We start from the raw sequence: 26511 nt of genomic DNA, 5'->3' as shown, positions 1-26511 counted from the left end.
TCAAAAGGCTGAGAGCAAAAGCAGGTGGTTTTCCTGGGGGAAGTCAGGGCTTTGTAAGGAGGAGAAATAGGAAATGTGAGCAGTGTGGCAAATTTGTGGACATTGGCTAGCTTGTCCTTGACGGCACAGTGGAAACCCCATCTTTTCCGCTGACCTTCACTGACCCTTTCATTGCTATTCTTCCCTATTTATTTATCCATTCTGGTCCCTGAGGCCATGGACATTTCTCTGTGTCAGCACTGCCCACACAATGTGATAATAATTTACAATAAGAACACCCCCTCTCCTACTATAGAGACTGCCATTTTAAATGACCTCTTCTTTTATTCTGTGTGTTTATAACATTCAAATACAGGAGTTGTAATGCAAGAATACAATAAGTGCTAGATGTTCATAAATGTATGCTAGACACATATTTTTATCGAATAAGGGATGGTTGTGTTGAAGTTGCATTTTAGGAAGATTACCCTGGTATTGTATGCTAAAGTTGGGATTGTTGAAGTTGAATGATCATCACTGTGCTCTGTAATAAAATAAGTTGAGGGCCTGGGAGGAGGTTACTGTCAAGGAAGGAAAGATAGAACACAGAGGTATAAGGATTAAAGGGGAATACTTGAACAGGAAGGATCAAATTGGGATGGGTGTTGGGAGGGAAGGGTAGAGGGGGGAATATGAATAAAGGATAAAGGAAGCATAAATAACACTAAAGACCCTTTGAAAAAGCCATATGGAAACCCATTACTATAGTAGCATACATATATATGTATGTATATATAATCAAAATAGAATTATCCCATAGTGGGGCAACAATGCCTCTATCAGATAACACATGCTAACAACAACAACAAAAAATACAGTGCCATGAGTGGCCTGCCTCTTTTTAAATTATTGGACAAGAGGGTTCCATAGACTCCAAAACATTACAGGTTATTGTCAATGCTATTGGTTACCCTCCAGAACTAATCAGTAAGACCCTATTGCTGAAGATACTACCTGCTTGAGTCACAGAACATGGAGAATCCAAGCTGGTACTGATCTGAAAGCTTCATCACCACTTTCTAGCTTACATAATGCTAGAAGGAATTATGCACACTATCAGAAGAGAAAAGTGACCATCAGTCTTATCCAGCTGTGCATCCTGTGGGATACACTAACAATTGACCTGGTAAGACATGTTCACTGGTTCAATAATGGAATGAGCCTCACAGAGCCACTCTCTGATTGGATTTAAGTCTTATTCTACAGAATGAAACTATTGCCAGGCCAGAAATCTGTGACTGTATGGATCATGGACTCTAGGGGAGAACCTATTAATATTATTATGTTAAATGGCCACAGTATTATACCAACTCCTAATGACCTACAGCTCTACTTATAGAGTAGTGCATCTCTCAACCCTCATCTGAGGAGCTTCTGTTTGCAGTAGATGGCAATGAGCCTAAGGATCCCTAGCCTAATCAGAGACTAAGAGATTGGAGAATGCTTAGCCTTAAATGGGATCCCTTTACCACATTGCTTTCTTCCAGGGATCATTATGGAAGAGGAGGTGGAAAGATTGTAAGAGCCAGAGAGATGGTAGATGATGACAAGGAAGCCATGTCTTCAGGACCTAGCAGGGCAGTGGCACATCTGAATCCACAGTGGTTGTGCCTATGCAAGCTCAAGCCAGACAACATGCCATCATGGAAAGGGGAGGTAGGCGTGAAGTCCTACCCTTAACTCGGAAGTTATTGGTAATTGATAGCTGCAGGGAGAGGGAGAGTCATCCTTCCTTAAGCATGTGGTCCTTGGCAGGTTAGCCATTCTCTGGTGGAAAGAAGACACCCACAAATATAAGGGCAGCACACACTTGTCTTGGTAGGTTTCAAAAAATAAAAATGAGCCAGGCGGTGGTGGTGCACGCCTTTAATCCCAGCACTCGGGAGGCAGAGCCAGGCGGATCTCTGTGGGTTTGAGGCCAGCCTGGGCTACCAAGTGAGTTCCAGGAAAGGCGCAAAGCTACACAGAGAAACCCTGTCTCGAAAAACCAAAAAAAAAAAAAATAAATAAATAAAAATGAAAAAAAGAACACAAAGTTTGGTAAGTATGGAAGAGCATGGATCTGAGGGAAGTTGGAGAGTAGTTTATATGATAAAATGCATTCTAGGATACTCTTAAAGAACCACAATGAGAAAAAAAGTTTAAAGGGGGAAACTTACTCTTGAACTTGTATTATCATGTCAGTGATCTAAAAATAAATGTCTACATCATTTTTATTTCTTGAGATAGGGTCTCACTCACTGTGTAGCTCTAACTGGCCTGAAACTAGTTATGTAGACCAGCCTGGCCTGAAACTCACAGAAATCTGCCTGCCTGTGGCTCCTAGGTGCTATGATAAAAGGCAGGCACCACCACGCCTCACTTAAGTTTCTGATATCATTATTAATATTTAATCCTAGAAATGTGGAACTGCCTAAACTAATCATGTAGCTCTACTGATAAGATACAACTTCATGCACAGATTTCTTAAATTGGTCAAAACTGATAAAAATTTTGACTGAGAAATTTACTATCTACTGTTTATTGGTCTATAGGATAGACACTGTCATCCACTTTATATAAATTAACAAGTTAGAGTCTCTCAGTAACCCCAGGGAGTGTAATTTTAGAGATAAGTAAAGAACACCAGCAACATTAAACTAGCTGTGTAAGGTTATGCATAAGTTGGATGTGCATTAGACCTGTCTGAATTGTCATCAAAGTCACAGGAAGAAAGTAAAGGCACCTAATTCTTCAAATACTCTTTAGGTCCCAATGTGATTGACTTTAGATTGGAGGTCCATATCAATTTTAATAATCAGTGAAACTGCATTTGTGTTTGTGTGGTTGTATTAATTATTTTTTCCATCACTGTGGCAAATCATACAAATCCACTAGGAAGAATTTATTTTAGCCAGAGTTTTAAAGGGTTCACTCCATGTCACTTCACCTCTTGTGGTTGGGCCAAATGTCATGGAGGAAGGAACAGATGGCAGAGGTAGGTCTCTTACTTCATGCCAGACAGGATGCAGAGAGCAAGACAGGGAAGAGCTGGGAACAAGATACCACCAAGAACATGTTCCCAAGACTGATCTTCCTTCAATTAAGTCCTACCCTGTAAGTTCTCAGAAATACCCTGAATAATGCCACCAGCTGGGAACAGGGTCCAACACATAAATCTTTTGTGGGGATACTACATATCCAGATAATAACAGCAGATAATGCTTCCCAGACAACTAACAGGTCAAAACATCATTACAGATTTTCAAGTTTATGTTTCTATCGTTAGAGTCAAGTCTCAATGGATTTTCCTGACAGTATGAAGTCATGACAGAATTCAGGTAAGAGACAATAGCTGGGCTGGAGAGATGGCTCAGAGGTTAAGAGCACTGGCTGTTCTTCCAGAGGTCCTGAGTTCAATTCCCAGCACCTACATGGTGGCTCACAACCATCTGTAATGAGATCTGGTGCCCTCTTTTGGCATGTAGGCTTCATAATAAATACATAAATCTTTAAAAAAAATTAAAAAAGAGAGAATAGCTAATGAAGAGTCCCTGGCTTTGTTGTGTGGGATAGTCTCCTAGGCAGCAGTCAAACATATTGAATAAAAGCCAATCCTCCTTATGCACTAAGAGGAGTTTGCTTACAATGACTATGCTGACTATGCATACAATGGATTCCTTTAATACCCGTGCTCTTGTTGTTTGTTTTAGGAAGTAATAGCTCTGATAATCAGACTTTGCTCCTGCTTTTTGCTTTTACGAAACTTACTATCTGAAAGGTCAGAAAGGCATCTAAAGTCTTAGAGATCTGAGAGAGTCTCATTACATTGGAAGGGGTTCTATAGAGCATTAGGTGAGAACTGCCCGATCTCAGTGTGCTTCCAAATTACCTACAAGTCTTGGTTGAAGTACAATCTACCGGGCCTTCTTCCTAGAGTTTCCATTTCAGTTAGTCCCTGAAAATTTACATTTCTAACAAGTTACTAGGCCATTCTGATGCTACTAATTTATGCTCAGTATCTCCCTTTGCATTGAACTAATCGCTGTCCAGAGAAGTAAGGGCCTTTTCTCAATCATGTTAGCTAGATCACAGCTGAAAAATAGGCGAGTAGAACTTTATGAGGTTCTCTGTGACCTAGAGAGGTTGGAGGAGTATACATGTGAGGGTAGAAGTTGAGTGTACATGGGTGCATATATGTTCTTGACATGTATTACCATGTTTTCAGGTTGGAACATGCCTTTCACCTTCTTAGTTCCTATCATCTAAATGGAATGATATCATGCTACATGTAGAGAGACAATTATGCAGAATAAACACTCTAGAAATACCTCCAAAACCTAAAGTCTCCAATTGAACATGCTAATAGAACCATCCTAATAATAAAAATCCATGTGTTAACAAATTATTAAATATGGAGACTTATTCCAGCATTTTTTTTTAGTAAAGAAAAAATAATGAAGAGCCAGAAGACCTGTCAGGAGAACACAGTTCTAATGAATTATGATGGCTATATAAATTTTGTTCTCTTTGTGTTAAAAATTCATCATGATTTGAAAACTTTTGCTTTTTAATGAAACCTTACATAGCTATATAAAAATATGAGACCATGTTCTACCACTGTTTCCTTTAAATTTTACAGAACCTTCATTTTTAGACACTGAATGAACACGAAGATCTAAGGAGATAAAGCAAGATACCAGCAATGTCCATTGCTACTATTTATATGGAGCAGTATTCTTCCACACACATATGAAAACACAATGCATGAAATGGATGTGTGCTCAAATTTGCCAAGTAGAACATACACTATATATTCATATAAATGTTCACGTGCATAATAGATGTGCTTATTTGTGACTACTGAAGAACAATATATATTTAATACTCCATAAAATTAATTTTCTATTTGGAATTTGTTTTATACAGAAGTAGAGAGCTGATATTCACCGATATTATGCCTACATATGTTTGCCCAGAAGCTTTTCAGTCATTTAAATGATATGCTTTCATTATATGTATATTGACATATTGTCATTCAAGCTACTCTTGATTTTCAAATTGCTAGCTGTTTCAAAGTGGAATGGAAGTTGAGGACCACTTTAAATAATGTCTGAGAAATGACAGTCCCATCTGCAACAGCTCCTACTTGTTGTTCCTGTTTCATAGCTCATCAATTAATTACCATGTAGTACGAAGATGATTCCAGAATAAGGGACAACTGCCCGTGTCAGATTTCAGCACCTTTGTGTATGTGTGTGTGATACAGGTGTGTGTGTGTGTGTGTGTGTGTGTGTATGTGTGTATGTGCGTGTGTGTATAAATATCTGCTGAGAGAGTTCTGCTTCACAGACCCTAAGCCTTAAAGAAAATACTTCTCATTTGAAAAACTTCCCTTTTATGTTATAGAAGTTGCTAGATGTTATCTCAAATATTGTTAAAAGTCTTTTTGACTTCTCCTTTAGGAGTGGCCGGATGGCTTTCTTGCTGGAAGTCTGAAGAGACCAGCTGGATGTGTACAGGTGTTCTGACTCGGTTATAAGCATCACTGAGAATTCTCCACAACTCTTCTGTCACCTTGCCACACCATGTTCCGATTTGTTAAACAAAGAGAGTGGCAAAGTTGAGAATACCTAATGAGACAGAAAATGCAGCTGCCACTACCCAGGAGTGCTCAAGAGTCACAGAGATGTGTCTGCTCAGACTTCCAAAGACTGACTTTAGCGCTGGGCTTTCACAGTTATCTTTGTTCCCAAATCTCATTGGATGATTTAAAAACTCTGTCACTTTTCTGGGCAAGGCACAAGACTCGAATATTCCACAAATAGAGGAATAATCCCTTAGCTACCAGTTGAACTATTTCTGTGTGATTTGTGTTTCCTGCTCCTAATTTTAAACTCAAAATAAAATGGCAGTGAGATACTTCTATCCATCCAACAATGTGATTTTTTACAATAATGCCTAAAGCAGATACTACTGAACACTGTGGCTAGAGAGACTGCTCAGTGGGTAAGGGCACTGGCTGTGAAAGCAGGGGACATGAGTGTGAATTCTAAACACATATGTAAAATCTGGGCCAGGCCACCCTGCCTGTAACTCCATCATTAGGGTGTGGAGATAGGAAGGTCCAGGGAGCTTGCTGGCCAGTCAGCCCAGTCAAAGCAGCAAGCTTCAGTGACCCTATCTCAAAAATGAGGTAGAACATTATGAGGAAAACATCCAATGGCTCCCTCTAGCCTCCAAATACTTGTGCATTGAGTACACACACTCCACCCCCACATGCATACACACACACACAAAGGCATGCCACAAACACATACCAACTATTAGTCTGTACCAGTCTCTTTAGCTGAATCTTCTAAAACTAAATATATACATTTCTTCAATCCAGCAATTCTACTCTTAGTTCTATAGCCAATCAAAATACAAAACTTATATTTGCCATAAGATGCGTATGTAGATGTTTACAAAATAACACATAATAGTTCCAAACTTATTCAAGAAAGGTTGGATAAATTTCAAAATGTGAACTATTGTGGTGGATTCAATGTGTGGAAGAAATAAGTTATTACATGGATAATATACAATATATATTATCATCACAAGCTGCTTTAAAAATACACTGTAGAATTGTACTGTATGATTACTAGTCTGAAAAGAAATAAACCAATTCATGATAACAGAAGTAAAGAGTAGACACCAGTGAGGGTAAAGTGGAAGCTGGAAGGACGTAAGGGATCAAAGATGCAGGTGCTATTGTTTGTCATAGGTTCCCTGGAGCATGCGTGTGTCTATGTTGTGTCCACTCCACAAGCCAATTAATATTTATCTTGCATAATGATAAAAATAAATAAAAAGAAGGCTGGGTGGTGGTGGCGTATGCCTTTAATCCCAGCACTCAGGAGGCAGAGTTAGGTGAATCTCTGCGAGCTCAAGGCCAGCCTGGTTTACAGAGGGAGCTCCAGGATAGGCACCAAAACTACACAGAGAAACCCTGTCTCAAAAAAAACCCAATAAATAAATAAATAGATAGATAAATAAATAAATAAATAAGACAGTTACTGTTACAAACTTATACACTCCACTTTAATATTAATATTAGAAACATTAATAATTATAGCTAGTATTGGTATGACATTTGTATCTATGTCCTTGTCAAAAATTTGGGTCTTGGTAACAAATCCTATGAATTTTAAAAAACTGATATTAGAAAATAATCCACTCAGGCTTATGTAGGTGAGACTTCAGATCTTATTAAATGCTCTTTAGCAATGAATATTTGACCATGAAGTCATCTTAAGCCACAATTAAAACCGATATTAGTCCTGTGAAATTGCTAATTATAATTCTCTATTTTCAGATATGTAGGAAGTGATGTGGTTTTTTTTGTTTGTGTTGTTGTTTTGTTTTTGAGTGAAAACCTCACAATCTTCCTACTCCAGCTTCCTAAGTGTTGATAGATATTACCACATCTGGCTGAGACACAATAGTTAAGGCATTTAAACATGAATTCTTCATAATTCCCAATTCTTAGGTTTCAAGTTCCCAGTTCTCAGTTTCTGAGACAGACGGGTGAAGTTTCAGGCATGTTTCTCAGTGAGTTGAAGGGCTGCTGGTTCCTGAAGACTGGAGCTCTCTTCATCTGAACAGCGTTAAGATCGAGCCCCTTAAAATGAGACCCCAGCATTGAAAACATGCTTCTGAAGGACAAGAGCAGAAGCTTTTCACATCGGACCAGAGCAGGACTTTCAATCCCAATGCCTAGGGTAAGCACCAAGAACCAGAATGATTCTGACAAGGAGTTAGGACCTTAGGTCATAGGTTGAGCAGATCACATCTCAGCTGAGAGGAATTCTTCACACTTCTAAAAGTCAGGAGGAAAACGGCCATTCTGAGCAAATAAAGCCGCAATAAGCAGAATTGGGTCCCAAGAGTCGCAATTGTCTTCTCCATTTTCATTGCTTCTCTTTTATGCTACTTAAAAAAAAAAACCAAAAAACAAAAACAAAAAGCCACCTGCACCAGAGACTATGTTGAAGTGACGATTTATCTAGTTCACTTCATTATAGTCTCTCGTAGGTCTGTTTGCGTGTCTGACCATTATCTAAATCTCCTTTTCATGAAGAACAGAAATGGTTCGGAATGCAGTTAAAGGGATAATTTCCAAAGACTTGTGAAACCAAGATAAAGAACCAGTGACATTCTCATGGGTATATCACGGGATGGCTAGTCACTGTTCTCAGAGTCTACATTTAGCCACCTCATGCCGGTGGGTCTCCATCTTCTCCCCAGGGTCTCGCCTTAATGCTTAATGGTTCCTTTCCCTCAGACTACTCCTGAAGCTTCCAGTTGTGGAACAAGCAGCAGCCAGTGAACGGCTCTTGTGTCTTCCTAGAAGTGGTTTGGCCAGTTTGCTGCAGTTTCCAGGAGTAGGGCATGAGTGTGGAAATCCACCCTTGTGTCAACTTCAGCTTCTCAAATGGTCAAGTGTGACAAGACTGCCATATCACCACTGTGAGGCAGCCAGGGGAAATGGTGAAAAGAGAGGCTCCTGTGGTGTGGAAACTTCAATTTAATTACTTGAGCTTGTGAGCCTCTCTCCCCTTTTTTTATGTAGGATTCATATACCTGCTAATCACATTGTAATATTTTAAAAAAGCTCCAGAAAGTGCCTCTGAGATGACCTGACACTTAAATTGTAGTGAGGACTTGTGTCTTGGCATTTTATTTACTAAAGGTGTTAGTTACACTGTCTTATACATACTGTTTAACACTAAACTCTGAGTGTCTCCACTTTTCTCATGGTGACCTCCTTGAAGTCTTCTTTTATTCAGCTTTTTATCTATTGTACCATGTTCATGTTTCAGGTACTTTTAGGCCCTGAAAATATAATTACAAAAAAGTTAAGAAAAAGTTATGCTATCTGTAGGAATGATATTTTGAGGAAGGGGAGAGACAAAGGATAAGCAAACACACATATAAGCCACTATAGATTTTGCTCAAGAAAACAAACACCAACTACAGCAACACTATTGGGTAAAATCACTAGATACAGGGCCCGAGTGAAGAAGGGAAGGCCACTCCGAACCCTGTTCTAAGCAGCTATCAAACCAGAAGGCTGAGGGGTCAAGACACGATATTATCTTTGCATTGTCTACTTGATTGCATTCAGGCTACCATGGCAGGTGGATATGGACTCTTATCTGAGGAAACTGTTCTACCATTGTCCAATGTCACCAGAGAAGGAAGCAAACCAAACATCACTATTGCTGTCTACTGGGCAGCTGTACTTTGGAAACAGTGTCGCTTCACAATAAGACTTCTTACAAAGAAATAACTGACCATACAAACAGGTAGGTTGAATTATCTATCATTAACTCATATCAACATAGTGATTCTTCACCATAATACCTTTTTATATTTCCTCTTCATCACCAGGAGAACCTTAAAACCATACTTCCTAGCATGTTATGCTGTGTGTTTCTGGCTTAGATATGGCACCCGGAAGCAGAGGAAGATGGAAGAGAAATAGTAGCCATTATTCTCCGGTGGGATTTTCTGGCAGACAATTCATTGCAGTAGCTAGCTGGAACACTAGAGAGTTCCTGAGTGGCGGAGATAATGGGTAGTGGCTTGCCTTCACATTTGTGGGCTCTTCCCAATCAATCAGTCTGAACTTGAAAGCTATGGGAACCATCGACTCAGATGTGTTCACAATTACTTCAAGGTTTCTTGGGTGTGGGCTACTAACCATTTCCTTATTTGCCTAGCCATCCTGTCAGATGTCTAACCATGACATTCATTTATTCCATATCTATCTTATCGGACTATCTAGAGTGGCTCCTATGTTTCTATTTAAAGCCAAACTGATGTGCTACGCACCCCTCTTCATCAGTCAAAGTAACCCATTAGTCAAATGGGTACTTTACCAAAAAGTTATTATCACTAATTGACTGGAAAATCCTAAGTGATTTCCAGGTAGTCAGCTGTTAACTGCTTCACACACATTTTACTCAGATAATTGCATGTAATTGAGAAACTAGTAAGGGGACAGTGTTTGTGTATTATGTATCCATGTTCCAACCAGAGTGACTGTTCCCTCAATTACAGTACAACTCTGCAACCAGGCTGTCAATGTTAATACCATCATTTGATTCCAATCCCTCCAGCTCTACTTGTGCATGGGTATTTAGCTCTAAATAATTTCACCCCATGTTGTGCCTTGTACCTACCATCATCATCAAGATACCAATTCTGTCAGCAAGGACTCCAAGCATACTTTTGAATTTCAGTCCTTACAGTGTCCCTGTATGTGGTAGCAGCCTCTCCGTTTCCCAGATTAAAGAGACTAAAGCACATAGACAGCTTAAGTAATTAATTCAAACAACTGAAGTTAGAAGTAGCAGAACCAGAATTTGAATCCAAATTATCTTATACCAAAGCCAGTGGCCTGGCCAGCAGCAGAGTGGAGCTGTCCCTACCCCTGCTCCTGAGGACAGTCACTGTAACCTTTCCTGTCTTACTGGCTATCTCTCTCACTTTTCAAAAAAAAAAAAAAAAACAAAAAAACGAAATGAGAGAGCCATTCTTGACTGTGAGCAATAAATGAGGCATAAATTATGCCTTTTCCATATTTTTTCCTCCCCTGTGACTTTGCAAGGAACTAACCACTTTGACAAAGAGCCATTTGACATCTTGTGGAATTCATTTTTTTACTACAAATGATGTAGCTATTGCTGAGTTGGCAGTCGTTTTTAAGTTGAGCAGGCAACAAACATGTCTCTCTTAGAAACCAGATTCGAAGATAATAGAAGAGTACTGATCATGTGGGCCCCAGGTTGGATACATTAACCAGGGAGGTAGCCTTATAAATCTCAACAGCATTGCCAAACCAGCTATGGATGTTAATAGGGGTCTGAAAGAGCACAAATACTGTAATTGAAATCCTCAGATAATCTCAAATCTTCATTTTACCCAATTGTTTCAGTGCCCTCTTGGGCAAGCCTTGATAGGACTGGATAACAAGCAGTCCTGTGACTGATACGTGTTTCTTTTGCTCTTTCTTGCCCCAACAGAACCCAGCCACAGGGATGCTCAGCTTAGTTGGGAGGAGCAGAACTGGGGAAGCAAAGCCTCTTACGGAAGGGGCTGAGGAGGAACTTGCCTCCTCTGTCACAAATACAAATACTGTCCACTCGTCTTTTTGACATCTCCAAGTCAAATGTGTAACATACAGTCTCAGAGTCACAAGGTGGGACTGAAAGAAAAAGATGCTCTTTACATATCTTCTAACTGATACACCTTTGATGTGCCACTTCCTGCCTAGTCTAGGGCTCAAGAATTACTGCTTTAGTTTGTACTATCATGGTATAAGCAAATTAAAAGCTTGGATTGATTAGAAATCAGAAGTTAAAGGAAATCTTGAATCCTTATGTGTTTGTATGTGGGTGTGTTGTGTGTGAGTGTATTGTGTGTGGGTGTATTGTATGTAGGTGTGTTTGTGTGTGGGTGTATTGTGTATAGGTGTGTTTGTGTGTGGGTGTATTGTGTGTGGGTGTGTTGTGTGTGGGTGTGTTATGTGTGGGTGTGTTTGTGTTGCTGTAATAAACAGTGCTGATGAGACAACTATAAGGATCTGAAGTTCACTTTCTTAAAGTTTAGAGTCCAGTTTATATCCTGCAAGAATCTTCTTCATGTGTCCTTTGATAGGGAGGAATACTATGGTCTCAAGCCCCCCAAAATAAGAAAAGCAACATGGAGTCAGTTATAACAGCATTAATGTGTTGAAGGTGGGACCACATGACCTAATAATCATGGCCCACTAGGTCCCACCTTTCAGCCACCTTGTACTGAAAATTGACTTGCTAGCACATGGATTGGGGGAGATTGATTATTTTGTGAGGTTCATATAAAACACAGCACCTCATTTCAGCTTGTTTTAGATATAATGTATCAAGACCTCAGAAAACTGGAAATGGCTTGCAACACTGGAGGAAAATTCAAGTGTGACTGCATAATCATATCTTGCACATCATCACAGCAAGGAGTCTGTGTTATCTTTACTATTCAAAAGACACAGCTAGTTTTGGCAGTACAGTTATTAAAACTGGAATGATACAGAGATTAGCATGGCCTCTATATAAGGATGACAGCCAAATCTGTGAAGTGTTTCACATTTTTAGCTGGGAGTAGTGGGTCACTATTGTAACCCCAACATATGGGAGGCTAGGTCAGAAGGACTGCTGTGAATTTGAGGCCAGTGTGGACTATTCAGTGAGTTCCAGGCTAGACTGTGCCTGGAAGACCCTACATAAGATCCTGTCTCAAAATTAAACAAACATAGGGGCTATTCATTAAGTCTTTATTAAAACACATGTACACACCATATACACATGCAACACACGCACACAAACCGCACTACACCACACACAGATAACACACAACACATATGCTGTGGGATGGTCTGTATGTCAAGTGTGTTGCTGATTGGCCAATAAATGAATCACTGATTGGCCAGTGGCCAGGCAGAAGTATAGGTGGGACAAGGAGGAGAATAAAGCTGGAAAGTGGAAGGCTGAGTCAGAGACACTGCCAGCCGCCACGATGGCAAACAGCATGTGAAGATGCCGGTAAGCCACGAGCCACATGGCAGGGTATAGATATGTGGAAATGGATTAATTTAAGCTATAAGAACAGTCAGCAAGAAGCCTGCCACAGCCATACAGTTTGCAAGCAATATAAGTCTCTGTGTTTACTTGGTTGGGTCTGAGTGGCTGTGGGACTGGCAGGTGAGAGAGATTTGTCCTGACTGTGGGTCAGGCAGGAAAACTCTAGCTACAAATGGCGCCCAACGAGTTGGCAAGAGTTTCCACCTAAAACCTGAGAAAAGATTCTAAAACGGAGCTAAAAGCAACTTCCTAATTGTCTCTCTCAAATGAGCAGCAGCTGCTGGTTTGAGCTACTTGTGGGTTTCTAGCATGCACGCTCGACCTGTAGTATGGTGGGAATGAAGTCTCTGCAAGTGGCACATTAAGCTGCATGGTAGATTTAGCCTTTGCTAGTACAAAACAAAAAAAGAGGTTTCTGGGCTACATGCTGCTTGGATAAAAGCATAGACCCACGATAGTTTCCAGAGCTGGTGGTAAATGCACCACCGCCATGTTGGGAAGCTGAGGTGAGTGGAGCCAGCAGCCACAGCTGCTGCAGTTTAAAGCAATAGATTCACAATAAGACAGATTCAGATGTAATAGTTTACAATGTGTGTAAAATATACGTAGTCTTGAAAGAGACAAAGAAGGTGATATATACAGTTATAGAAACAAATACATAGTTTTAAAAAATAAAGTCTTTAAAGAGACAGTAAAATTAATATAAAAAATAAGCCACGTGAAGGTGAATATTACACAGAGAATCTGGATTGTGTTGTCTTTGGGATTTTTAACTGCAGAAAAACATTTGATCATAAAAGATGCTGAGTTAAACCAATATGTATATTTTAAAGATACCTTGACTTCAAAATTTGGATGTAAGGATGTGTTGCTTTGGAAAGGAGACTCTGCTTTGGTTCCCACAGAAAGCCAGAGGCTATGGATTTGTTCCAGATTAAGATACATCAGGTTTGACCAGCCAAGACCCCCTGAAAGGTCTCTGATGACACCATGGCCCAGATGATCCAACATCCAGAATGGTTTGAAGGCAACTGGCTCAGACAATACAGCCTCATGGACTATTCCATAATCCTAAAATTTTCTTTGTGTCCCCATAAGATACAGCGCTCCACTCCAGCAGGAAGTAGTAAGAGAAGCTACACCCAAATTCCCAAATTATATGTAATTTTATGTTGTTAAGGTTAAAACCTTTCTTTTTGAAAAAAAAGAAAAGGGGAAGTGCTGTGGGATGGTCTGTATGTCAAGTGTGTTGCTGATTGGTCAATAAATAAATCAGTGATTGGCCAGTGGCCAGGCAGGAAGTATAGGCGGGACAAGGAGGAGAATAAAGCTGGAAAGTGGAAGGCTGAGTCAGAGAGACACTGCCAGCCACCACGATGGCAAACAGCATGTGAAGATGCCGGTAAGCCACGAGCCACGTGGCAGGGTATAGATTTGTGGAAATGGATTAATTTAAGCTATAAGGACAGTTAGCAAGGAGCCTGCCACAGCCATACAGTTTGCAAGCAATATAAGTCTCTGTGTTTACTTGGCTGGGTCTGAGTGGTTGTGGGACTGGCAGGTGAGAGAGATTTGTCCTGACTGTGTGCCAGGCAGGAAAACTCTAGCTACACACATACATACAGCAATATACATTATACACACATATACCACATATATACCACACATTTTTACACATACACACACCACCATCACCACCAATACCATCACACACACATATGCACATACCATATACAAAAACATCATATATACTCATCTCATACCTCCCACATACACTATACATAAAAATACATCCCCATATCACACACAAACACTATACTGCATACACACATACCACCACCACACAAGACATAGACATACACACACACACACACACACACACACACACACACACACACAGAGAGAGAGAGAGAGAGAGAGAGAGAGAGAGAGAGAGAGAGAGAGAGAATACTAACTTTGGAATAATCACTGATAAACATTCTGATTGATCAGACATTATTTCTGCTCCCACAAGGTTGATTCTAAGTCTGACATTTTATCTCTGCATTATCCAATTTTAGCAAAAATATTAATTCAGATAACCTGGTAACCCTAAAAAAACCCCTAAGTATCTAACCATAATGCTTGGGGGATGGCTTCAAGTGAGACTCAATGTATTAAGGAATATTTGGCCAAGATGTTAGGTTTCAAGTGTTTGTTTTTATCTCAATATTTCTAAAATGGGGATAGTGGTATTTACATTTTAGGGATAGCTATGTATCTCTATATATAATTATATATGGATAACATGTATATATTATATCCATGATTATAGACTATGAAAATAATCTTCAGATTTAAATGGCTTAAAACACAGGAGTCCGTAGTATTTTGATGAGGGTTTCTTCTCCTTTTCAATGCTTACTTTATGTGAATTCAAGCAACAGAGGGATGGGCCATCATTCTGGACCGTCACCAACTACTGTGTCGCAGGACTAGTCTATGTAGTCTCATTTTAGTAAATATGCTCTGTTAAACCCTAAAACATGTTACTTCACCCACACTTTGTGCAAGCTCTAGAATTCCAGGAAATATAAAACTATACAATACATCTGGAAATACCTAGACTATTTGGCAGCTTGTTCAAGTACAAAGCCTTACATATTCAATAAAAGTCGGTACTACCAGGTAAGTTATACAACAGAATCAGTCCCCAAAAGATGGGCAGCTCCTAGTCTTTAATATACTTGTTGGTGATCTTGCCTTCCCTCCTCCCTCCTCAGTGTACCATCTTCCTCTCGCAGTAACTGATTGCCCAGCTTTTAGCTAGATATGCAGTTTCCTGGTAACAGATGATATTTTCTAGGTAAGCGGATTCATGAGACTAAAATAGAGCAGAATGAAAAGTAAGTGGAAACGATTGTCCTTAAGGGAAAAGTCATGCCCTCTGCCATCCTTCTTTTCTATTGGTTGGAATAGGAACCTTATAGACAGAGGTAGAATAGCCACCTTACCCAGGAGGCCTATGGTCCAAGTAGAATCTCATCAGTCTGCTCTAGGAATTATCTGGATCTAGACTTCAACTTGAGATGGAAGTTTCTGGGTGACTTATGCCACAGCTATTTGGGATTCTTTCTTTTACTTTCCCCTGTGAAGAACTGAACATGCTCAGAAAATTTACACAGAGCCTTCAACTCCCAGTCACTGAGGAGCTTGGGATGTAACTCAGTGACAGAGCATCTGCCGAGCATGTACAAGGCCCTAGGTTCATCCTCAGATCTGCAAAGAAACACCAGTGTATTGGTCTGCAAGAAATACAACATCAAGTTAGTCATGGCTGAAGCTAAAAAAAAACTGGACATGTGCAGATGTGGAAGGTCTACAGTTCTGAGATTCTGTCTTCCTAACCTGTGATCATCAGCACACTGAGTGTGGTTTCAGGTACAAGCTGCAATGATGATATTTTTCCAATTTTTCATAGAATTACCCCCTCCCGCATTATTTCTGTTTAGATCAAGATTAAATAACCTCTACAAAACCTTACTCTCTCTTCATGCTTCCCTAACCTTGTCCCACAAAGTAAGCCATATAGATACCTCTAAGCCAACAAAAAACCAAGTAGATTGAGAATAGAGAGAATCATGACTCACTTCCTGCATCTGTCCTTCTGAAAGCTTCCTTCTACCCAAATACAATAAAGTTTCTAAAGTTCTACATATTCAGGAAGAGAGGCATGAAAAAGTACATGGATCTGATATCTTAATAAATAAAATTGTATAAGATAGGGCAGGGAGGAAGGATGCTCATTGTCATACTTTATGTCTATCCTTCCCAATAGCAGATGTGGACTTCTATTTTCAAATAGATCATACATTACAGTCTTCACAGGAAATTCCATTGCTTAGATTAAACACCCCCCCCCCCCCGTCTGTGTTCTACAAGCCCTCTTACTTCATGAGTGAGACTTCTCAATGATGCATAGACCATGCCACTTTCTCCTGTCTCTGTGTGACAGACAGAAATGGCTGCCTACTATTCTTCCGAATATCTCACATTCATCTTAGAAATGGGAACCTGTTTGATGTTGCTATCCACAGTACATTTTTACCAGTCATTCTCATCCATTCATTTTTTACTTTGAATATTTATTTTATATTTCTCTCTCTCTCTCTCTCTGTCTGTCTCTGTCTCTCTGTCTCTCTGTCTCTCTGTCTCTCTGTCTCTCTGTCTCTCTCTCTCTCTCTCTCTCTCTCTCTCTCTGTGTGTGTGTGTGTGTGTGTGCACCCATCTCCATGCATATATTTGAAGAGGCCTGCAGAGGCTACCAGCATCAAATTCCTCTAGAGCTAGAGCTATAGGCATTTCTCACTTTCACTTAGAATGTGCCCTCTCTGTCCATGAAGTTTAAAAGACAGTTCTCCAGCCAACTCTTTATCCCTTTACCTATTATTATTTACCTTGTGATAATTTCATTATGTGAAATTATCTTAATTTGACATTTATATGCTTCTTGCATTCACATTTCTACTTTATTTCCATTAGGCTGAAAACTGAATACAAGCCTGGGATTTTTGTCTGTTTGCCTTATATACATATGATTTCACTAAGTATAACACCCAATATCAATCAGCAGGGCTTATTCCTACGTCTCAATTGATATTGAGCTATAATTTTTGTGAAAACCTCGAATACGAGGCACTGATTCAAATCAAAATTCAAAATGGAATATGAAATGGGTTTATAGGGGACGAAGATGGAGTAGAAGAGGCAACACAAATCAATAGTCAGGGAAAGCTAGGGATGGGTCTGGAGAGAACACCAAACTGATTGAAAAATAGAACTCCCATCTGCGTGTCTACAGAACAGGCTAATCAAAACCATGCAAAGTGAAGCCTTTTGACAGAGCCTTCGAAGTGACTGCACTGCATGGCAAGTTGTTGGTATCCAGCCTGAAATGAAACAGTGGTTTTTACATTATGCTCCGGGAAGTGATACTTGCTAAAGAACTCCTTCAACTTTTTTTTCTGTCATCTATTGATCATATCCATAGAAATTAAGAGGAGAAGGCAATTAAGTTTAAAATTTAATGGTGTTCTGCTGTTGTTAATTTACTGGCTGGCTCGATCAATGCATCACCCTAGATAGAAATCTATGCACCCCCATGTGCTAGAAAATTCTATGATGCCCTTTTAGCTAAATTTATAACAATAACATGTAACCAGTGACTAAGTGGGTACTGCATAAAGAGGCGAGAGAGTGACTCCAGGTGCCCACAAGAATTCAATCCATATTTTAAAGGAGATCATTTAAATAGGAAAAAAAGCTTTTGGAATTATATTTACTTTAGTACTTGTCAATTTTGGGATTCACCAAGTGTTCCATAAACCACATTCATCAGAAAAAAAGTATGTTTTTCCTCCAAAAGAGTGCTAAAAAATATCTATGTGTTATGGACATTCATTTTGCCTGACAAACAATAACAAGAGGTCCACACATGTTATGGTTTAGTCTGGAAAGTGTTATTTAACATACAACACCAGTGGACTAGGAAGCTCCAAAGGCTTACTCACTTTACTCTGTGCCAATGGGCTTTCTAATGGAAAGACATAAGATAAAATTCCTGATAATTATATATAAGTAACTAAAATACTCCTTCCTGCAAAATCTACCTAGGATAGATTATATATTGGTTAAACCTAACTTTTACTTCCTCTAAATTAACTGTAGACATATATTTATAACTACTTAAAGATATAGAAAAATATAAAGTAAGTTTAAGTGTTTTTCCTTATTATTTTTATATGTCATCCTATTCTGAATTTCCCAAAGGTCTTCAGAAATGTAACTTATAATAGCAAAAATATATTCCATCTTATCAAGGATTTACCATTTATTGCTATTGCACAGAAAATGTTTCTTGCTTTCACATTCTTTCTGAAGTCCTGATAATTGCTCTAGGAGCAATTGATTTTCTTCAAAGGTGATAATGCGTTGTGCATGAACAGCCAAGAGCAACCCCTGGAAAGCTGGGCATGAAGTGAGAAGGGAACCAGAGGTAAGCAGAGATAGACGGGGGTAGAAGCATGTGTGACATAGGACAGCATAGACAGAAGGAACCACTTCAGGGGAAGAAAGGCTTTTTGTCTCCATCTTGAGACCAGATTACTGTAACTGAAATCCATTTTCATTCTCACTGACATTAGGAGGAAGCTTGTGCTCTGTCTACCACTATAGTATCCACAAAACCCATGGTGGTTGTAGTTATGGAAGGGCTACAGCAATCAACGCTTCAATTGTTCTTCATATAGTCATCTGCACTAAGATCACAGATTCAGCACATTAAGCACAGAACGGATGATGGGAACAGCTAAAAAGCATTGTGTGGGATCTGTATACATACAGTAAGCTGCATTATACTGGTAAATAGAATGTTATGTTTAAGATGGATTAAAGCAGACTCTGGCAGTGAGGAGACCCTGCATTTCAAGTCCCAAGCATGTTTATTTGAAAGGTCCTTCCAACCTAGGTTGATCCCCCAATCCTGTGTCAGAAAGAGAGACAAACAGTGAAATGGCGACATCCCTGAGCAAGAAAACAAACTATTTCCAATAGAGGTTACTCTGTTTATACCATGGTATAAAAATGTCAGAGAGAGGATCAGGAAATGGGAAGCTCTTCGACAGAAATTTCATAGGGAGTTCCTTCATCGGGAACTCTAGCTGATGGCCTCAACCTCTCTGGTTGATTTTCTGGAATGTTTGTAAATCTCCAGTTTGGTGATGGTACCTTTGTTTGCTCTCTCAACTTGACTACTCCAGTCAACTCTGCCACAGGCCATGAACTCCTGATCTGTTGATGCTTTGTGATCTCTTTGCTGCTTCTATCTGCTAATTGTTATTTGTTCATTAACTTTTGCTTACTATATACTTACTAGATGCACTCATTCAAAAATAGGTATGATGGATCCTTCTATGGACTTTATGGAGCCTAAGTCCAGCGTAATTGGTTTGGGCTCCTTCAGAAGATTGGAGCTAAGTTTTTTTGTACTCATATACCCTATACTAGACCTGAGAAGGTGTCCATATTTGTTTATATCTTGGGCTACAGAGAACTACTTCATTTGAGCTGTGTTTCTTTTTAAAACACATTTTAACTTGTTTAAATTATATGATGATTATCACTACTTAAAAAAATTCTCGTACAGTGGTTATGCAGGTATGAGCCCCAGACCAGGAGCAGGAACTATTTCTGGATAACTGCTGGGAATAAACATTATTGGGCACTAGCCCAAGTCTATGTAATCAGAGACCCTGATAGGACCAGGATTGAGGGCAGCCATCCATGTCAAGAAGCTATTCCTGGACCTGTTGTCTTCTGTCAGACACATCTGATTAAATATTCATTCTGGTTTTGGTTCCACTGTGGGGAAGAACAGAAGGTGCTTTGGGGTCTTGAACACAGAGATGAGGGGGCTAATGTTGTCACAGATGGATACAGATGACCACCAAATGCAATACCCAAGACTATATCTCAGCCACTTCTAGTAGGGTGTTTATCATGTACCTATTGGCAACTACTTTGCTCTTTATTATGCTATCAGTCTGTCTGTTCCCTGGACATAACTGATAGTATTTTAAAAAAATTCCTTTATTCATGGAGTAGCCGATCCCAAAGAGTGAATTCTAAGAAGAAAGATGAAAAGTGTTATCCTTGGAGACACCTCCCATGACAGAATGGAAGAGGTGGGCTATCAGACTTTGAGGATGGTAGAGGTTGCTCAAATGATCCCTTCAAAAGCTGCCATATTGAGATTTGGTAACATATTTTGTCCCATTTAAAAAAAAATACTCCACAAATGAATTCTCAGACAGATAGTTTTGTTGTTATGGAGAGAAGAGGTGACTTTTAAAAAGCCTTAGTCTTTATTTCTTACAGAGACCAAACACTAACAAACAAAAACAGAAAACTATTTTTATTCTCATTTGTTATGCTTTTTGGAGGACAGGGTTATACTAAAGCCACTCTCTCAGAAAGGATGCCAATTATGTATCTTTCTAGGGTTCCCTTTTGATCTGCCTATGTAACAAAGCAGGTGTCAATTACAGTACCAATCTAGACAAAGGAAAGAGCACCAAAAACACAATCAAGTTCAAGGGTAATGAGTGAAACATCTTAATTAAGTTTTCCTGAACTGCAGGTCTCTGTGAAGGTACATGAAGAGTTTGTCTCTATTTATGTATTGCTTTGATTTCACTGGGGATGATGTCGCTTCACGAGTATCTTAAAATGAGAATCTTCTATGGGCAAATGGGGAATTAGGGAAAAACAGAAATGAGATTTCTTTGTATCGATCTTATCACTCATTTCAAAGATGAGATAATACTTGCTATCAACTGCAAACACATTCATTCAACTCCCATAAAACTAGTATTAGTCCCATTTGATTTTGTGCTTGAACCAGGATTTAGTTATATTTATTCAATTCTCAGAGCTTGTATTTTGCAAAAATGAAAGATTCAAGTATGAAACATTGCTTACTCCCTGTCCATTAAAAGATCAAGTGAATGAAAATTACTTGCTTTCAGAATTAGTCTCTGAATAAAATTCTTTATTTCTTTCTCTCTAAGATACATATTTTGAACTCAAAATCAAAGCAGAACAAGAATTTTCAACACTTTTAAAATAATTTCATCTTCTTAACCTGCCCATTACTTTTCTTAGTAAAGAAAGTTGCTTGGTAGCTGAAAGGCCAGGATCTTTGTCCATACAGTGTGTGTAATGGTCTTGCTTTCCCTTAGGAAAGATGTTCATTTTCCCAGCTGCTGCACTAGATCACTGGGAATGGTCCTGTGCCTGAGTTTTGTTTTATAAAGGCATAGCCATATTCAGGGGAAGCTTATGTTTCATGACCATAAAAAAATGATGAAAGAATGTCCTAGACCTTTGCCTAACAAGAAGGGCTATCACCACATTATCCATGGTGTGACTGTCTCTCAGTACAACACTTCTGTCTGCCCATCAGTGGCTCCTTCTCTCCCACAAAGGCTGATTCTTAAGATGTTGCTCCACAAACCTCCAGAAAACAAATCTGTTTTCAGAGAATTTCCCAAGTTATTACTATACATAATGAAGTAACATTTAGGTTTCCCTTATTTTAAAGGAGTAGGTTATACAGGAAAGAAAGGAAGTAAAAACATCTCTACTCCACTCATGCAAGATTGTAACTCAAGCTGTTCAACATAGCCTTCAGATGGTATTTTTCTCTGGAAAGCATCCAGAGATATTTTAACAGTCATCTCAATGTTATTAGTTTTTGAGAGTCTACAGACCCACTTTGGGACTCTACAGACTCTCTTAGAATCAGAATCCTGTGTCCTAACATTGGAAAGAGCACAAAAGTATCAATGAAACAAATAGTTGGTTCCTAGAGAAGATAACATGATTGACAAATTAACCAAAAGAAGGGAGATAGAAGAGCCTAATTAATATAACTATAGACGAAAAGGAAACTGCCACAGGTACCAAATGAAATCCAGAAAAATCACAATGATACACTAAAAACTTCTATCTCCCTTAATTTATAAAACCCAAAAGAAACACATGAATTTCCAGTTGTATCTGACCTATCAAAGTTAAGCCAAGATGAGATCAACAAATTAAAAAAGTTATAATAAGCAATGAGATTATAGTAACTGCAAAAATCTGGGTTTACTTCAAAATCCTGTTTTGAATTTTGGTACTGGGGTTGAACTGAGGATTTCATATATGCTGGCTAAGTGGCAAACCACTGAGCCACAGCCTTCTAGTCCTGAGCTAATTGCTTTGGAGAGATGATTTACCTTTCCCAAGTCCTTTCAGAGATTACACAACAGTGAACTGTGAAGTAGACCTTGGGAAAAACAAGTTATAGCTTTGGCTTATTAACTACTCATTACTAACTCATAACATATGCTCTAGATGTAAAACAAAACCATATGGTTAAATGCTTCATATCTGCCTCTCCTAACCCACAAGCAAAGGTTAAACCATTTAGAAGCATGGTCCCTGGGACAAAGTTACCAGAACTACTTAAGGTGTTAACAAAACATTGTAGGCATTTGTATCTCAGTGCTCTGTGCATTCTAAAACAGTCACAAACATGTGGAAGCAGAGTGGTGGTGACCATGGGCTTAGTGACAATAGTAGTCAAAGTATGCACAATTTCAGTGAGATATAAAGAATAAGTTCAAGAGATCTATTTTTACGATACTGCAACTGTGTTAATAGAATATAATGCATTCTTAAAAATCATTAACAAGTTTCATTTTCACCTCCCTGAAATCATTAAATTTCTGAGGCTAATTAGCTACATTTAACCATTCTACCACATAAACATATTCCCAAACAGCATGCTTTAGATGATAAATATGTGTAACTTTCATCAATTAAAAAAAAATGAATACAAAGAGAACAGGTATAGATTCTCAGCTTTCATTTCAGCCTTCTGAGTCTTGAATCAACATTAAGATATAGCTTATAGGTAAACATTCTTGAGGTCCCCCCCCTCACCCTCTCTCCCCCCCCCTCACCACATGGTCTAGGTTAGCCTTGACTTCTTATATTCTCAATCCTTCATTCTCAGCTTCTTGGATAACAATATTTTAGCAATCCTTTGTAAACTCTACTGAAGCTATACACAAGGGTGGTTATGGGTACTTAAGAAGCAAAGCAAGAGTGTGAAATAACAGTTGCTTGAATGGGCATCATCAATAAAAAAACACTGTCACTGAGAACTGCTTAAGATTTCCAAGTCTTTTCAGAAGGTCAGAAAAGGACTTCCATGTTTCTATTAACCAGTGGCTGGGCTTCATCATTGGAATACAGTGAATGGACATAGTTGCCTGCTTCTGAGTGCATGACTCTAGCATAAGGAGGTTTGAAATAGCTAATCTTGAGATTGAAGACAGAAAGAAGGACATTAAGACTGCTGGAAACAACTGTTAGGCTGGTGAATAGAGGAACCAAGATGTGTACAATCAGGTTACAGTACAAACAAGTGCATATGTGGGTAGGACAGGCAATGTTTGAAGGTAGAGAAGAACACTTGAGAGACTCCATACATGTACTGGCTCTATTTCTTACAAAGAGAGCAGGATAACCCAGAAGAGCCGCCCTATTCCTGTGTAATTCATTTGTTGACTAATGTCACATGTTTTGAAGTTACCAACTGTTCTTCAACACCACAGCTGCCATTATGCTTTAAAGGTACAGTCAGAGCCCTATTGGTAGAAAGTGTCTGTCAACTGCTCTACTTCGAAGGGATGTATGAAGAATTCATTTCTCATTTCAGTCCTTCTTCTTAAGCCTTTATTTACTAAGAAATAGCCAAGAGTTAAGCTTCAGGGTGCCAAGATGAGAGGTCATAGACAGCCACTAGTGCTTCTATCAATAAAGAGTAAGCATGTGGAGGCCTGAGAGGAATGTGAATGCTTTGACCTCAACATAACCCTTGTAGTTAATTGTCATTTGAATCATGATGTTGGCGATCAACATCCCAGGAATAATGAGTGTAAAGCCTGACAAATAGTTCCTTAAAAACTATCTAGCACAAATCTGGCATATTGCTGTTTGTCAAATTAGTCCTATGCCAGATGCTTACACAAAGTCTGTTGCCCATTGCCAAATGGCCTTGCTGCACATTTTCTCATTAGATAGGATTGACATTCTTCACAGATATTCGATCAAATAGAATTAACGACAAAGAGATTCATATTTGCATTCTGCAACTGCCATGTCTGTTGCCTCTCCACACCCTACTCACCTGCTGGTTCAGGCTCATCCTTCTTTTGTGGATCTGGAATGTATCAGAATTGCCAAGAACAGAGTTACAGTTTGCATTTTGATCAGAGAAAAAGCAAAACAGTGTGGCACCAAGAGGAGTTGCCTTTCTAATGTGCACCCTTTCTGTCATGTCTGAAATATGCTGCATTTTCACATTGCACACATTTTCACATCCTAATGTAGGGCCTGTCAATCGCCAGCACAAATTGCAAAAGGGTAAAGGACTCTGCAATGGCTCCTTTGTCAAGACAGAGTGTTTGGGACACTACATCTGACCCACTCAAACCCCATCATTCTTCAAAGAACTCAAAGCCTTGAGTTGGCTAGAGCTCAAGGTCAGCAAGTGCTCTTGTCTCTAGAGATTAATCCATTTCTCTCCCTATCTTAGTGAAATAAAGCATTGCCATAGCAGCCAGGCCAAAACGAACAGCTAGACATGTGTACTGTTTCCGATGAAAATATATTATCATTCAAACAGGGAGTATGTGAGCTCAGGATTGACAGCTACGGTATTCAACATTCACAATTCCCTCTTCAGGGATATTCAGCATCGATTGAAACAGAATGCAGTGTTTAGGAACTACTCAGGGGTACTTTCAATAAAATGCTTCAAATAATGATTGTCCAAAGCTTGCTAGACACTTTGTAAATGTCAGAAACACATTAAATATGTTAAATGAGCATGTCCAATATCCAGAAAACAACACGAGTGATTTACAATCAATTTCACACATGCCTGAGAATGCCTCCCTGATGCAAGACAAAAAGGTCCTCTTTGACCAGGACATACCAACCCCAAGTTTGGTTCTGGTGCAGTATTTAAATTCATTACTGCTCAACATAAACTGTGGAACACTTTCTTATGGGTAAGTACATATGCTTTTGGGCTCAATAAGAGATTCAAATTGAATATGCCTTCTATGGCTGAGTAAGGACTAGAGTAGATGCCATGCTTCATTAAAAGTAGAAGAAAGAGAAAGCAAGGGTACACCTTAAGTTAAAAGATTCTGGCCATAACCTTCCATCCCTCAGGCCCTTCAGACTTTCTCCATATCCAGGTATTCTGGCACTTAGTCCTTTCATCTCTCTCATGAGTCCTCTTGTGCATTCTTGGGGAGGGACCACCAGATCACGCATCACTTGGATGCCTTCACGATTTCCACCACATGTGTCCAGGAAAATCTTGCCAGTAAAATTCCACTGAGTCCATCTTTTCAACATACAATTCCTAACCTTAGGCTACCATAGATCCTATTTGCTCTGTGTACTTTAATTTTTTTGATTTTATATGTTCAAGTGTTTTCCCTGTATATATATGAGTGCAACACATGCATTATAGTGCTTCTTAAGGCCAGAGGAGGGTGTTGGATCCCCTGAAATGAGTTTATTTAGTTCATATGTATATGCTGTTTTTCATCTGTATATATTGGCATATGTCTTTAGGCCTGACAACTTGAAAATAGATGACTGAAAGGCTGGTTCTCTTTCTCTCAGGAGTCACGAATTGCATGTAACTCTTCATCTAGTTTGGGGCTTTGTGCAGTCTCCACTAATCACACTGGCATGTCAACTGGTATCATCACTGTTCTTATTAAAGCAGCCAGGTTGTTGTAATTTCCTGAGTGCAGTTTTTCTGTCATATATAGAGGACACAATCTCATAGCAGGTGTTTTGGTTTTCTGGCTCTTACAATCCTCCTGTCCATTCTTCTTCACTGTTCCCTTAAGGAGTTGGGTTGTGAAATGTATCTATTGGGGCTGGGCACCCTGTAGTTAGTTGTTCTTAGTTTGAGCAGCTATGATTTTTTGTAAAGGACCCCATCTGCTACAAAACAAGCTTCCTTGATGTGTGTGTGTGTGTGTGTGTGTGTGTGTGTGTGTGTGTGTGTGTGTGTGTGTGTGTGTGTGAGAGTTACCCCTTTCAAGTTGGATCTGTGCACAGGATGAATGTCCCATACAAAGGCTGGAGGTTGGACGTGGTACAGGTGGACTAAAGTTGGGCAAGCTGGCCAGATGGGGCTGGCACA

At 39.3% G+C, this 26511-nt stretch overlaps 1 protein-coding gene and 1 pseudogene across 3 annotated transcripts in view; one reads left to right on the top strand and one right to left on the bottom strand.

Annotated features, from left to right (window-relative positions):
* Tafa1 (TAFA chemokine like family member 1) overlaps positions 1-26511 on the bottom strand; it is a 518804-nt gene that overhangs the window by 71320 nt on the left and 420973 nt on the right. The window lies entirely within an intron of this gene.
* Positions 12098-12198, top strand: LOC128100180 (uncharacterized; annotated as a pseudogene).

The sequence above is a fragment of the Peromyscus californicus genome, unplaced genomic scaffold (assembly GCF_007827085.1).
Source record: "Peromyscus californicus insignis strain IS unplaced genomic scaffold, ASM782708v3 Scaffold_6__1_contigs__length_162567912, whole genome shotgun sequence".
NCBI classification, from domain to species: domain Eukaryota; kingdom Metazoa; phylum Chordata; class Mammalia; order Rodentia; family Cricetidae; genus Peromyscus; species Peromyscus californicus.
The sequence above is the reverse complement of the archived record's forward strand: the minus strand, read 5'-3'. Positions and strand labels throughout refer to the sequence as shown.